This window comes from Amblyomma maculatum, chromosome 10, assembly GCF_055883805.1.
Source record: "Amblyomma maculatum isolate TAMU_Amacu chromosome 10, ASM5588380v1, whole genome shotgun sequence".
Taxonomy (NCBI): Eukaryota; Metazoa; Arthropoda; class Arachnida; order Ixodida; family Ixodidae; genus Amblyomma; species Amblyomma maculatum.
The window spans coordinates 176068388-176075267 of NC_139353.1; positions in this window are offsets into that span (position 1 = coordinate 176068388).

The following is a 6880-nucleotide window of genomic DNA, read 5'->3' on the forward strand; positions in this document are numbered from 1 at the left end:
CAAGATATATGCCAACCAATTTGATTGGCTCTCCTATCAAAACCAGTATTGGCATACTACCTTGTTTACTGGCATTCAACGGCACTCAATGGCTACTCAATATCTTCCACCCAAGCTCACCCACTGGTTGTTATATCACGGCCATCCCGCCAAGCTCACTGGCCATCCAATATCTTGTATCCATGCTTATTCACTGGATATTCACAACTGGCATCCAGACAGATTTATCGGCTACCCAGTATTTCCAATCCAATCTTGCCCAGTGGTTTTGAATTATTGGCACCCAGCCAGAGCAATTGGCAATCCGGCTAGTTGCTTTTTTGTGCTATGACTAATAGGCACCTACAAACCCATCCCATACGTATGCAGTGCTGATATTTTTAATGTAGCTTTTTATTTAAATAAAGCATGCTGAGAATATCCACGCACAGAAAATAATACAGCTGAAAGGTACATTGCATGGTGATTTATTAGGTGTGCACGTGTTACAGGGCATGGAAACATTTAGGCAGAACTCTTAGACTTCACTGCTCCTCCTGTCTTTGCGTCCCTTGGCAAGGTGTTCTCAGGTCCCAGGTTGGAGGAAGGCGCTGCGTTCATCGCAGCTTCTTTTGTGGTCGGTTGTAGGGGCAGCAGCTCCATGCAGCCTTTAAAGATATGGACTTGAGCAGCGTGCATAACAATGTATTTCCTTTCGCAGATAGCACCTGGAAATAAAAGCAACATTCATAAATCCCATTAAGACAGAAAACTTTTGGAAAGTGGAAGTGCAGCTAGACCGTGGAGTAAAAATGCAGAATAAAGCACTACCTGCTGGCCCTCAGGCAACTTTCTTGTCTGATTTACTCAGGTTGAAATAAGCTGCATGCTCAGTGAGGCCGGCCATATTAACTTGGTTACATTGGTTGCGACATCTGGCAGTGCACGGCTTCCCATGTGGATGTGTTGTTGACGCTGGAAACATAAACCATAATGATATTTGCCGTTATCTATTCGTTAAACGGTAGTCAGTGCTTGCCCCCTTACACTTGTAGTGCCTTTGTGATCGAACACCTGTAGAAGAAAGACGTCGTCATAACTGGAAGCTTCAAATCAATAGCTTTCCTTTGAATAGATTGCCGCAAGAACTAAAAAGAAACTACAGAGGAAAAAACAGACACAAAAAATGGCAGTCGCACTCCGACCGCGGCTGCTAAATTTAGTGTGCACCGCATCATTACTGCAAACAGAACGTTTTAAAAGTTGTCAAAGCTGTAGCCAAAACAACGTACGACACAGATGCTTTGGGGTTTTTATGATACAGTCGAACTGAAAAAAATAAAGAAATCCGTAACTTAGCATCACGTTTGTTGTGGGAACAACTTTGTACGTGTGGTAAAGTATAAGAACTATGGTAGCAACTGTAAATAACCTATTTTAAGCGACTATTTTATGACACTTCTACTACTCGGAATTAGCGCAAGAGAAAGATCAAACACGTGAATAAGCTACGCGTCGTTTAGACCATTCCAATAGCACATTCATAACGGCAAATTACAATATTAAATATTCGCTCGCAACTAAAAATCATGTCCCAGAAAGCTAGACTTAACTCTGAGTTTTGAATATAGTTTGTAAAAGAAACTGACCACTTCAGACACACAACACGTGCGCGATGAAGTTGTAACCTGAAAATCACAGAAAACACGCGTCATGTTTTACAAGACCACGTTTTTCTTTTGCAATAGAAATTGGCCACCTCTGCGCCGTCAATTTTGTCATTATGACCAGAGTTTATGTATACAAAATAGTGCGCTTAAAATACAGTTCAGAACTGACTGGCGTGGTGCGGTCGAAATAAATGACTTTCCGTTCTCGCAAGCATATCGGTTATTGACATGATAATCAAGGCTGACAACATACTGCACCAAATAATGCAAAAAAAAAGTATCTTACCATACGGCTAGCGCAGATTTGCAGACCTCAGTTGCAACAATCCAAAATGAATGCTGCCACGCAAAGTACATCCCAGGGATCTGATGCTTTATACACCTGGTAAGAAAAAGTAGTGATCTTACAAGGAGACAAAGCAAGAAATAATCTCAGAGAGCTCAGTTATGAACAAAAAACTTAAAATGCTGGTGGTACTCACAAATATCCTCTTTCAGGCATGGCCACTAAAACGAATCGGAACTTTCACAAGGCTTGGTTTTTCAGTTCTGCAGTCCAAAGCTGCGGGATCTCGAGCAGCTCGAGCGGGTGGGGATTGTGTGGCCGACCAGACGCCTCTGAATCAGCGGCTTGTGTCGAGTTTTGAGGCACGGTTGGAAAGGGGCAGAAGGATGGTTGTGTTTTCTCTCCCTCCTTTTTTTTTTTTTTGCTTGAGATCTGTCGAAAGAGTAGGCATAAAGCTCGAAAGGGGGTGAGAGAAATGAAAGAGGTCCCGCAGGACCACGTGAGCCCAGAAGGCTGCCGGCCAGGAAAGTTGGCGGGAAGGAAGGGAAGAGTGAGGGGGAGTAGAGTGGGGGGGCATTGTGAGCAACGCCTGCCTAGCCGGGAGGAAAGAGAGGGCAGTGAAGGTCGCTGCCCTTCCGCGATGACTGCTTTACGGGGAGAAAAGGCTACAAGACGGTGAAGTTGAAAGCGGTTTGGAGAATTGCTTTAGTCAAGGCCCTCGGGCGCAGAGGCGACAAAAGGACGAGAGAATGGAAACCATATGTTCTTTGCGCCAAGCGTGTGAGGAGGAATGCGCAGAGTTTTGCCCTTGGTTTCGCTAAAACAACGAGGAGTGCGTTCGGAGCTCTTTGGTCGCCTCGACTGTTGGCTCGGTAACATTTTCAGTGGAATGATAATTTCGCTATATTTTTTTTGTTAATGCAAAATACGTTTTGCCTCATAGTTTCAAATAATCATCACATACGTAAAACAATCTTCAGTTTTCACGGAATCGTCCTCGGTTCGAACAAATGGACATATTTTTTTTTATTAAAGATGGCACACAGGTCGCTGTTCATGACGGAGTGCTCTTGAAACGTCATCACGCGCAACTGAGCGATGCAACAGCCCGTATACTTGCTGTATTCCTATTAAGGAAAAGAAAAGCGAAAACGACCATAACTACGGGTACTTCAAGGTTAAAAATTCCCATGTTATTCATTTTTATTTTATTTTTTTCAAATCAGGTGGACATTTAGAGCAAGAAAAAATCCGCGTACAACTAAGCGTGGGCATATCAAGAAATACAAAATACTCGACGAGCTAAGATCTGAAGAACTAAATTTGCAGTAAAGAAAAAATAGAAAGAAAGCAAGGGTCAACATTGAAACTATATCTACGAACTTGGGACAAGGTTGTCCTCAGAAAGAAGCGCGGTATAACCATCTTTCAGCCCGCAGAAGCAGCGCTTGTGAAAGCGGCAGAATATTTCACAAAGGAACCCTAATTCTCAATCATGTGTTAAAATCTTCGAGAGTGGTGTTCTCTAAAAATGCCTCAAAACTGCTAAAGTAACGCACTCGCATTACTTTTAATATATATGAATTGCAATTAGCTGCCTGGTTGACATGATGGGATAGAATTATTTAGTTCTCTGAAGGGAAACGCCTTCGGTGCGGTGATTATATGGTTGGATAATAAGGCAATTATTGTTTGAAGAATAGTTTCTGAACAATGCTTAGGAGAGCGCTGTCAAACGCTGTGGTCAAATGCATCATTATGAGCCATATATTACAGCTTTCGAACAAAAATAACTTCCGTAAAGAACATCGTTATTATGCAATTTCAATTTTGTTACCATATATGCTGGCGACACATGTGCGCGCATTCATTACACTGTAGGTAATTGTTTTAATTTTTTTTTCGTTTGCCTTGCCTCATGCAGTGCTGTTGATTTTTTTTAATATCTTTTACATGTACACTACTTTTTGGCAGTGTGCGATTTACGTCGCATTAGAATACGAACCATTCCAGGACAGTTCAGATTTGTTTTCTTGTCAAGTGAATTAGCTAGACATAACGTAGAATATATGTTGCTTGTATTTTTTCTTTGAGCTGAAATATTTTATGCGCTGCTGCACCAATGGCCAAAGTCGTTCAGTCTTTGTCTGTTGCTAAAGCCCACAGCAGAGCGCAAAAGAGTACAGTACAAATTTGTGTTTAGTAGATATTAGAACTCGAAGGCCCTGAAAGCAGCCCAACATATCTGTCTATAAGAACAGCTAGTACTGAGGCGTGGTATAGTTGGTGCTTATGCTGAATGCCGGAAACAGTTAGGGTAATGGCGAATCATGCAGTGCGTGTTTGATTCGCTAGCGCGATCGATCTCTCCCACCTCTGCTTAGCTTGAACATGTTGGGTTTCTTTCCATCACGTAAAAAAGGCGGAAATAATGCTGCTACGCGTGCGTGTTTCCAATCATGGACAAACGTTTACAGGATGTGGATTCACCGGATATATTCGATCGTTTCTGCGTTTACTATCCAAACGTAGCCACTGGTGTTTGTTCAAGCGACACACACGTTCTGTTGCGTTCTTTGCATTTGAGTACCTTGCGTTTCTTGACTGCGCAGGATTTTTTTCGCGGACACGCATCTATTAAACATTTGCTTGTCAAATCAGATGTGTGCTCGAGCGTGCGCGTATGCTTGTACTCGTATGCGTATAAATAGGCCCATGGAACGGAATCCCGTGCGCGAGAGTTGTGCACGAGATGTGTTCGAAATCTGTGCATGGATATATCTCTGCATCGGATCTGTGCATTGATGTGTCAGTCACTTTCAATCATACTGATTTGACGAGATCAGAAAAACAAATCGTCTCCACCGGGAATCGAATTCCTAGCCTAGTTAACGCTTTAACCAACTGCGCTAAACCCTGGATCGCGAAACTAGCACCATACGTAATTCTCATTGTCTACCGTGAGGATAGCGACGAGAATGACGCTGCAATTAGTGATAATGACAATGATGACAGAATCAATGGTAATGACGCTGCGTTTAGTTGATAACGATAATGATACGTAATGCACCGTATGCAGTAGCATTAATCTCGCCTTCGCTAATTTCTGCAGTGTAGATTCCACGTGCTGTCAGAATTTTTTCAACACCTGGCTAAAGTTTGGAACACTATCTGTGTTAGCTACGTCCACGCATGATCGACATCCGGGCCTCTAGTCTGCAGGAATTGTCTCGAAGATATGATATGCAGAATTTTACATAACAATTAATCGTGCCTAAAGTCGTAAATAAAAGAGTTCTCTACCAAAATTGTCAAGTATAATTGCAGGTCATCCACAACAATTAGCGAATCACGAAAAATGTATTCAGAAAAATATATTCTACATTTTCCGTGATGGGCACTTCTGTTCATTTTGTCTGGTCAGCTCAGTCAAACAATTTTAGGACAATCTATACATTAATCCCAATAAACATTATATATATGGTGGCCCAAATTACGTATGGCGTATGAATATCTTCTACAGTTGAACGTAAACTGACGTCCGGGCCAGCGAAAAATTTAGTTGCGACGAAATTAGCCCCAGCACACTGTCATATTCAGATGCAAGCATTAGAAATGTCTCTGTCGGTCAGAGCTGCTTCTACTGTTTTTTTAACGCCGCCGCAGCCTGAAATGTGCAAAGGTGGCCAGCCATCAAAGCTCGTTAGACAATATCGACCACTAGAAACCATGATATATACAATGTTGGGATGCCATCAAAGCTGATGGGACAATATTGACCAATCTATGTCAAGGTATATGCAATGTTGACAAGCCATCCATATTTGCAGAACATTATTGCCCAACCTATGCCATTAGGGTGCAATTCTGGCTAGCCATCACAGTCCATCGAACAATATTGAACAATATAATGCATATGTATACATTGTTGGCAGGCCGCCATGACAGGCGGATCACTATTGACCAATATATGCCATGATTTATTTATTGCTGACAAGACAACCATAATGGCCGGACAATATTAACCTATTTATGCCATTATATGTGCTATGCTGGCCAGCCATCAGACCTCATTAGGCAATATTGACCGCTATAATCCAAGATATATACAATGTTAGGATGCCACCAAAGCTGGTGGGGCAATATTGACCGATGTGTGCCAAGATATATTCAATGTTGACGAGGCAACCATAATGGCTGGACAATATTAGCCAAGCTAGCTATGCCATGGTATGTGCAATGCTGGTCAGCCATCAAGGTTCATTAGACAATATCGACCACTAGAAACCAAGATATTACAATGTTAGGAAGCCGCCAAAGTTGGTTGGACATTATTGACCACTGTATGCCTAGATATATTCAATATTGAGAAGCCGTTGTTATTGACCGGACAATATTTACCAGGTTCTACCATAGTGTGGAAGATATTGGCAAACAATTGCAGCTGGTTGGCCAATAATGACCAGGCTGCCTCATTGTGTATGCAAAAATGGCAAACTGTTCAATATGAACGGGCATTATTGACCGCTCTTAGCCGGTTGAATGCCAATAACGGATATGGGTGAAGTTCACTGGGCCAATAATGATTATGGTATAGCGTGGCTGCACATTATTGGTAACTCAATGGCACCATTGGGCCACTTGTGGGCCAGTAATCCCCAATCAATCCCCATTATTGGGCCGATGAAATGTGCTGCCTTGGACGTGACAAGGTCCAGTGTTGTCTTGAAGGGCTTCTTCCACGGTCCACAAATGTGGACACTCCGCGACGTCTTGGAGGAAGGAGATCACCATGCCTTTGACGAGGTGCTGAAATTCGTTCGAAAAGTAGGTGAGCAGAACGGTAGTGCAGCCATCCCTTAGGTGGGCGAGGCCTCTGGCAACAATGAGACCCCTCTCAAGCAGCAGCGGGATATGACCCTCCGCCATGCCCTCAAATTCATGA